This window comes from Chionomys nivalis, chromosome 26 (genome assembly GCF_950005125.1).
Source record: "Chionomys nivalis chromosome 26, mChiNiv1.1, whole genome shotgun sequence".
NCBI classification, from domain to species: Eukaryota; Metazoa; Chordata; class Mammalia; order Rodentia; family Cricetidae; genus Chionomys; species Chionomys nivalis.
Window position 1 is genome coordinate 26,243,040 of NC_080111.1, and position 9,575 is coordinate 26,252,614.

At 39.7% G+C, this 9,575-nt stretch overlaps 1 non-coding gene across 1 annotated transcript; it reads left to right on the top strand.

The window, feature by feature from the left end:
* The first annotated feature begins 4,671 nt into the window (after positions 1–4,671).
* On the top strand, positions 4,672–4,833 carry LOC130867139 (U1 spliceosomal RNA). Its single transcript, XR_009056409.1, has one exon. It is a non-coding gene; the product is annotated as a U1 spliceosomal RNA (small nuclear RNA).
* The last annotated feature ends 4,742 nt before the right edge of the window (positions 4,834–9,575 follow it).

The following is a 9,575-nucleotide window of genomic DNA, read 5'->3' on the forward strand; positions in this document are numbered from 1 at the left end:
CCGTGCTCCCGTCACGCCGGAGGGAGGGACCGTGGGACGCGGGTGCGGCGCGGGGGCGGGACGCGGGGCGGGGACGCGAGAGCCAGGAGCAGGTGGCGCGAGCTAAGGCTGAGGCCCAGCCCAGCACGCGTAGAATGGTGGCACTGCCAACCGAGCAGGAGCCTCGCGACATGATAGAGGGTGTCAGGGTGGCCAGGGACCCCGAGGTGTCGCTCCTCTTTAGAACCCTATGGACACCCTAAGAATAGCTCTTGAAAGGATCCACGCCTGGCAACCTCAAAATGAATTTCTACATGATTAGCGTTTGCCTGACATGGCACGGATCAAAGAGGCCTGAGGTCTGTAGGATGGGACTCAGTCATCTCATCTATTTAAACGAAAATGGTTACGGTACCCACCAGGAGGGGTCGCCATGCGGGTTAATTAAGTTGATATGCACAAAGCTCTTGGAAAGGTGCCTGGCTTGCAGTAGATATTTGCGGTCGTGCTTGCTGCTGATATTGGTATTATTTCATGCAGATGTGCAGCCTCTAACACGCAACCCCTTTTGCTTCTGGGAAAGCATTTCTCCTGTACAGAAATAATGCAATGATGGTCTCTTTTGTGCGGCCCTCACAAAGCAGTGAACAAGGACATGTAGGTATAGGAGGATGCCAAGGATCTTTGACCCTAGGAATTAACGAGTTATTGTGTTTAGTTATCCTGCTCATTCGGTTACTTGGAGAAACCCACCTGACACGCTAAATTATCTGCAGTACTATAAATATAATACGTTTACTCAAATACATAAACATCCCCTTTCCGTTGTCTTCCTCTTACAGGTAAATGTTCTGTTATCACTTTGCTTTTATTTCCTCTGTATTTTTTTTTTAATTCTTTAATCCATCAGGAATTCATGTGAACCAAACTTATATTATCTTGGTCAACAACTAACCACACGACTCATGAATTTAAGACATTTTCTTTATAAAAATAAAGCCCATTTTAGTCAATGTAACTAGATCAAATTACAATTACAGCTCTCCCTCAGCAGCACCGTTTGTAAACTCTCATTTAGTAGTTTCCTCTTAAAGGAGCAGACAGGCTAGGCTTACGAAATGTACACTGGTTTTCTCTTATGCGGGGTACATACAACCAGAGGAGAACCTTCCCCAACAGTCAACAAAAGCCAGAACTACACCAACAACAGCAGAGCTAAAGACGTGCTATCTACATAGACCGGTTTTTACAGGTAAAGCAGATAACCATACAAATGACCAAAAATTTTTAAATCCTCTAAACACAAAAACAATATTAAGAAGTATGAATGAATTCAATTAATGAATGTTTGAGATGTAAATTTTATATGGCTGAAATGAAATATTATGAAAAATATTTCTATATGAATCCAAAATTAAGAATAATTCTAGTGAATGTGTTTGTGGATTAAGCACTCTGGAGCACAGGTGTTCTGGAAAACAACTTGACAACATACCAAAACATGTTTATTCATTCAGGGAACATGGTAGAAGAAGAGACAGGAAGAATGTAAGAGCAGGAAGGAAGATAAAGAGGAAGACAGCAATAGGCTGTCTTCTGGGCGCACCACAGCCATTGCTATAGTCAAACATTTCTCTCCTGCCCACCAGTTCCCAAATAACCACTCAGAGGCTTAATTTTACTTACAAATGCTTGGCCTATAGCTCAGGCTTCTTATTAGCTAACTCTTACACTTGAAATAACGCATATTTCTTATCTATGCTTCGCCACATGGCTCATGGCTTGTTGCCTCATTTTCTACGAGTCCTGCTTTCTCTGCTGCTGGCTGGCATCTCCTCTGACCCCACCCTTCCTCCTCCCAGAGTCCTCCGTGTCTACCTGTCCTCCCTATACTTCCTGACTACCAGCCTGTCAGGTTTTTTTTTTATTAACCAATGAGAGTAATACATATTCACAGTGCACAGAGGATTATTCCACAGCACGTCGCACTCATGATATCACAGGACCCCTGCCCACTTCCCTGGACCTTCTACAGGCAATCATGGATCCCAGGGGGCACTAGCCCTCCTAGATGAATTATTAAATACTGATGAATTCTAGAGAACGGCCAGACATTGCCTTCATTTGCGTACCCAGTAGCGAGCCTACCAGGCTCTAATGGATAGCTATAAAAATGGTCACATGAATGGCCCTGGTTAGGCTCAATGATAAAACACAACAAAGAGGCTTGACTATAGCAAGGGATTTGTAGGGAGGTTATAGGAGGATGAAGATAACAGAGGGAACTAAATATGCACTAAATACATATTTAAAGCTGCCAAAGAATAACCTTAATTTAAGTTATGAAAATATATTTATACCTTTAGCTAGTCATCTTTTTAAAGTCTTTTAAATTTTTTCATATAAAATATATATTAATCATCTTCCTTCCCATGCCCAAACTCCTCCCAGATCCTTCCCACCTCCCTCCCCACCCAACTTCATGCTCTCTCTCTCTCTCTCTCTCTCTCTCTCTCTCTCTCTCTCTCTCTCTCTCTCGTCATTTTTAATTCTAGTCATCTAAGAGATAATAAATAAGGAAATCAAGTTTATGCACTCACTGTTGTTTAGTTAAAAAATGAACTAGCCTAAGTGTCTCCAGGGGAATGGGTAAGCAAATTATGTTTCTCCCTGTGGCAAAACTATACAGATGTTAAAGCTACATGTTCAGAGGACATTGAGACTTGAGGAACAGCAACGCAACAATATAAATGTTTAAAAGCTGGAAACTCACCTTAGCAAGTATGGCAGGAGGGATGAGGTGTGCAGCTGAGTGGGTTTTACTGAAGGCGTATGATTGAAATAAACTAATCTGCAATTGTTGGCAGAGATTAATAGAAAGGCAGCTGTTTCCTTTTCTTCTCTTTTTTACAGGCTTTGTTTTCACTTTCTCCATGTTATTGTACAATATTATTGTAACCATTATGTACCATTTACAGAGTCTGTATTCTTTGATGTAGAACAGTTCTACCTGGGGGGGGGGGAATCAGACACACAAAAATATAAAGACCAAAATGTTCACCCGTGTTATTAAGGTAAATGAAGCCTAAACATCTAGTACAAAGAAAAAGTGAAACAAATAACGCTATTTGTGAAAGAAGCGTGTTACATAAATTAATTTTAGTAGAATTTATTTGAAGGATGTAAAAATTCATGAATCAAATGGCACTCTAGACCAGAGAGACCCACCCCGCAGTATCTATCGCGGATGTGTTTGGAGGACACAGAGGATATGACAGAAATAGCCTAATTGGAAGCATTGTACATTTGTCCTCCACAGGGATAATTTAACAAAAACACATAAGCTATGAATCCACTACTATAAATATGACAAATGAACCATTTCCATAATATGACAATATTTTGAATGTTTTCTGTCACATATAGATGAACTGATGATCTACATCCGTAAAACACACGCACGCGCGTGCACACACACACACACACACACACACACGAAAGAAATAACCTAACTGGACCCAGCTCTGTGTTTGCCATATTTACTGTGCATCCTGTGATTGGTTGGAAAGACTACCAAGTCTCAGATATTTGTTAAAGGAATATGCTCTTAAATTAGGTCACAGTTCCCTTATATAGTAGCTTAGGTTGCAGTCTGCTCCAGATGGAGGCACCTTTATCCTAATCACATTTGACAAACTCAGCGCCATATTACCCAACTACCAATGGCTTCATGAAAGGTACCTGACACAGAAAACCCTTGAGAAACGTTTTTCCCATTCAGTGAGGAAATTTATGCACAGTAGACGTTCAATATATTTTATTTATTAAAATATGAGCAGATTTCATGGTAATGATTGCCTAAAAAAAGAAAGCTCGGGAGGAAGTATAGAGGACTTCACCTGAGCATTAGTTCTGAGGAAGGGGCGTGTGCACACACTCACAAGTGTTCGTGCCCACATGAAGGTCAATGCTCAACTCTCCACCCTGTTTTTTGAGAGAAGATCTGTCACTAAATGTGGAGCTTAAGGATTCAGCTTGTGCAGTTGTACAGAAAGAAGTCCCTTTGATCCGCCTGTCCCTTCTCCATCTCTGCCCCCCTCCCAGGCACATGCCAACATGCCCAGCTTTTATCTGGATTCTGGGTGTCTCACTTCAAGTGTCTTGTGCTTACACAAAAAGCACTTTCCCACTGAGCTAGCTCCATAGACCTGAACTTTGAACATATTTTTAGTTTCTGTTTCATTTTCTAAGATTCATTTTCATTTCTGTGTATGTGTGTGTGCTCCATTTGTGCATGCTATGTGTGTGCAGATACCTAGAGAGGCCAAAAGTAACTAAAGTAAAGCTGATTGTGGGCCAACCACAACCAAACTCAGTTCTTCTGCAAGAGTGGCACTTGCTAACTCACCTGCTGAGTCATCTCTCCAGCCCCAGGATTTTATTTTTCAAAGCAAAGAAGCCAGAAAGGGTACTAGAGAAGGAGAAAGGAAATATCTGAAGAAAATATAAAAAGTAAAGTTTTTTGTATTGGTGAGTATTGGGTAGCAGTTGTGCTAATAACCAACATATACTGGACATTTAATAGATAAATACTAGGAATAGTCTAAGATCAAGTAATTTATTTAATCTTCAAAATCACTGTGACATGGGTGTCCCATTATCCACCTATTTTACAGATAAAGAAAAGAAGTCATACTTACCTGGCAGGGGAGAAACTATGATCACGAAAATGGTTTTCCCAGGGTTAGGCTGGTCTATTGCACTCCTGAGGTGCTAACTGTTGTGATTTCCCCAAATGCAGGAAACTCGACTGCATAATTTGTGGTAGTGGGGACTATGTTCGTGCTCTCCCCTGGAAAGGAAGAAAAAAGAAAAAAAAAAAGAAAGAAAGAAAGTCATAATTTCCTCAGCAGGAAGCAGCCCAGGATTTCAGACACTGGCAGATTTGTTTCCCTCCTTGGGGAGTTAATTTTGTTAGCCTCTGTACTTTTCTAAGCTTTTGAAATACCTAAGCATTGAAATTATTGCATGGAATCCATCTTAACTAAATCTAAACATTCATATTTTAAAAATACCAGGAGAGGAAAGAGATACAACTTAAAAATAATTTATATGATACTATATGAGGCCTTGGGTTCAATATTTAGACCGACCTTAAAAATCAAAAATTTGAGAGGATAAATAAATAATGGTAAGCCGGGCGGTGGTGACGCACGCCTTTAATCCCAGCACTTGGGAGGCAGAGGCAGGCGGATCTCTGTGAGTTCAAGACCAGCCTGGTCTACAGAGTAGTTCCAGGACAGGCTCCAAAGCCACAGAGAAACCCTGTCTCAAAAAACCTAAATAAATAAATAAATAAATAAATAAATAAATAAATAAATAAATAAGGGTGTTTCTGGATAATACAAAACACATAGCTATTTCTAGCTGGTTATGTTTTGGATAATATAATACAAAGCACATAGCTATTCCTAGCTGGTTATGCTAAACGTCTTAACTCTTGGACTTCATTTTACTAGCTGAACAAGGACAATTATTTGCAAATTAACTTTCTTTTGATTTATTTTCACCTTCATTTATTTTATGAGAATCTCATATATGAGCATTATATTTACACCCTTCCCCCTCCAACTCTTCTCTTCCACAACTCCCCCGTCCTCAAATTCATGCCCACTTATTTTTTATTAGTGTTATATATGTAAATATATATATATATATATATATATATAACCCGCTAGGTTTATTTAGTGCTGCATAAATGCACGTGTTTAGGATTGACCACCTGAGATTAGCTAACCCACTGGGAGCGTGTCCCTGCAGAAGACTGATTCTCCCTCTTCAGGCTATCGATCGCCTACAACCCTTGGTCTAGACATGGGCCATGTGAGGTCCCCCATTCACATTGACATGTCAATTGTTACTGTCATTTTCAGGTTTTATTTAGTCAGTCATATTCTTGACATCTCATGGGTGCAGCATTGCTGTCATACATAGAAGACATTATCTTGTAGTAGTAGCTTTTATAATGCTTTTGCCTCCTGTGCCCTAAATCTTCAGTATAGGGCTTATGTTATAGATGTTATCAGTTGGGATTGGACATTCCATGGTCAGTTGTTTTCTGTATCTTGACAAGCCTTGTCTTTCTGCAGTGTTTACCATTTGCTGCAAAATGAAGCTTTTTTGATGAGGGGTGAGAACTATACTTATCTGTGGGCATAGGATAATTATTTAGAATATAGCTATGGAATTCTCTCCTATTGAATAGGTCTTGAGTCTAACAAGAAAGCTGTCCTTTGCCATCAGGATGTAAATATCACTATTGCACCTTTCTGAATAGCTTGCTATTTTAGTGATTGTGGTTCATGGATCTCAGAGATGAATAGGACTACTGATTGCTTTTCTCCTTTGGCAGCATTCATAGGTCCTTCTGGTACAGTCGTCAGAGATGAGGCTTCCAGATCAATTCCAGTTCAGTTCCTCCAAGTCCTCTCTCCAAAGTATATCGTATCATCAGTCAATAGGGTCTTACCTTCAATTTCTGGTAGACAATCAAGGGCCATAGCAGTAGTGTGTGTGTGTGTGTGTGTGTGTGTGTGTGTGTGTGTGTGTCTTGGACTCTTCTGAAGTTCAAAGGGCAGTTATGGTGATGTGAATGAGAATATCCCCATAACCTCAAACATTTGAATAGTCAGTTCTCAGTTGGCTGCACTGTTTGGGTAGGTTGAAAAAGTATGACCTTATTGGAAGAAGTACGTCACTGGAGAGGGCTTTTGAGGTTACAAAACCTCCAGTCGTTCCTATTTCATTCTCTATTCTTTCTACTTGAGGCTCAAGATGCTGGCTCTCAGCTTGCTACTCCAACTGCCCCACCTGCCACTTCCCTTCCATGATGAAATCATCTCTCTGGAACCATAAACCCAAGTAAACTCTTCTTCCTATAAGTCATCCTGGTATTTTATCACAGCAACAGACTAGTAACTAATACAGTGGTTTCCCATGCTTGGCACTGCATTTTATTGTTAGATACTCTATGGCTTTTGGGGAAACATAGTCACCCCAAGTAGCATGACATCATCTAAATATATGTATGTATATGTTTATATATAACATATATATACATATAAATAATGCTATATATTATATGTGTGTATGTAATCGATATAATATTTTCTAGTTCCATCCAATTGCCTACAAATTTAATCATTTCATTTTTCCTTAGAGCTGAATAGTATTCCATTATGTATACGTACCATATTTTAATTATCAAGTTATCAGCTGAAGAACATTTAAATTGCTTCCATTTTCTGGCAATTGAGAATGGCAATGAACCTAGCTGAGCAAGCATCTGTGGAGTAGAATGTAAAGTCCTTCGGGCCTATGCTGAGGAGTGAAACAGCTGGGTCATTTGGTAGCTTGATTTTTAACTTTTTGAGGATTCTCCACCCCAATTTCCATAATGGTTTTACCACTTTGCAATTCCACCAGCAGCGAATGAGTGAACGAGGGTTCCCTTTTCTCCACATTCTCCTCAACATTTGTTATCAGTTGTTTATTTTACATAAAGTATACATTAATTCCGTTTTATAAAAAGAAAACTGAAGCAAAAAATATTATGCTTCTCATCTTAGTTACTTTTCTATTGCTATGAATAGACACCATAATCAAGGCAACTTATAGATAAGTATGGTGCTGGAACAATAGCTGAGATCTTAGACCTGGTCCACAAGGAGAGAGAGAGAGAGAACCTGAGCCTGGTGTGGGCTTTTGAAACCTCAAAGCCCATCCCCCAATGACATACCTTCTCCAGCAAGGTCACACCTCCTAATCCTTCTCAAACATTTCCACCAACGGTAAACCAAACTTTTAAATAATAAGCCTATGGGGGTCATTTCCATTCAAATCATCACAGTTCTTCTATTTTTCTCCATCACATTCTGCATTTTATATATAATTTATTCGTTAAGTTTCAGTAAAGGAGGAATGAGGAATCCAGAAAAATAAATAGATGAATTTCTAAAGGAGGGAAAAGGGGGTAGTTCTTTTTGTTTTTTATGAAAGTCATTTAAATAAAAGCTAACTTCAAATGTCTTGATTTTTTTGTTTTTGTTTTTTTAAAGAATGTCTTGATTTACTTCTCTAAACCCATTTACCAATGGAACACTTTTTTTTTTGCATGCCTGAGATCTTCTTAAAAGATAAAAATGAAACTGTTTGTATTAAAGCACAAAAAATTTTCTTGGATAGAAAGTTGAACCTACTGTGAGAGGTTGTGGAAACACTAAAGAATAATAAATTAGAGCTCTTCAGACAGTAGAAAAAATAAGGTACAGAGAGACACACATGCAGAAAGAAGTTAGAACAAGCTATATGATTATGAAGGTCAAGACGACCCTGGATCTGTTTTATACCATCTGGAGAGTCAGGAAACTTGGGCCTAGTCCAAGGCCAAGGGCCTGGAAGTTCAGATTTTTCAGAGAAAGAAAAGGTATATGGCTCAGCTCAAAGGGAGACAGTGGTTCACCACCTTCGTTCCCTTCATGGTGCAAGAGATTAAGTAGATGCTGATAGTCCAACATGGTGAGTGAATTTACTCATTGTTGGTCAATACGCTAATTTATTTCAGAAACACCCTCATACATACCCGAAATAAGGTTTTACAAGTTATCCATGGATGTCCCTTAGCCTTTCACATTGACCCATGAAATTAACAATCACAGATGTGCAATCAGGCAAACCTGCTTTAAATGGAAACTCTCCTCCTTACTGGCTGTGTGAGCATTGCCTAAACCTTCAGTCTTAGGACTTTCATCTGAAAAATCAGAACTGAGAATTCCTGACATTGTAGGATTGGTGTACAATAAATTAATGTATAATGAGTTCATGACTCTGAAATGTCTGCCATTGTTATTGCTATAGCTATAATTTGTTGTAAATATCCCTTCCTTAAATTTCTTGTACTGTATTTACCTGCAGTCTGAAAGTCTCCAGGAAAGGAGATGCCTCCAATGTCCTCTTAAGTCAGAAGTTTTGCATCTTTTTGGTGTAGAACCCAGCCATGAGAAGCTCAACAGAGGCCTGAGTCTCAATAGTTTACCCTAAGGCAATACCTGGTTCCTAGAAAGACCACAAATTGAGACCACCCAGGCACCACTTAGGAACAGACCATCCAAAGGAAATTCCTAACATTCTGACCATTGTAGATAGGATCACCTGTCAGCACACACCTGTCGCTTTTCACCAGGACACCCCTAGACAAATGTCAGCCAATAAGGGGTCCTGAACCTGAGAAATCCCTCACCCCCACTTTTGCAACTATAAAAACCCAACCCTAACTGAACTCAGGGCTCTTAGATTACTCCAAATGTTGGACACACAGAAAGTCTGAGTTTGCAAACTTACATAAGAATAAAGGCTTTTGGGCTGGAGAGATGGCTCAGTGGTTAAGAGCATTGTTTGCTTTCCTAAAGGTCCTGAGTTCAATTCCTAGCAACCACATGGTGGCTTACAACCTTCCATAATGAGATCTGGTGCTCCCTTCTGGCCTGTAGGCATGCATGCAGGCAGAATACTATAGACACAATAAATAAACCTTAAAG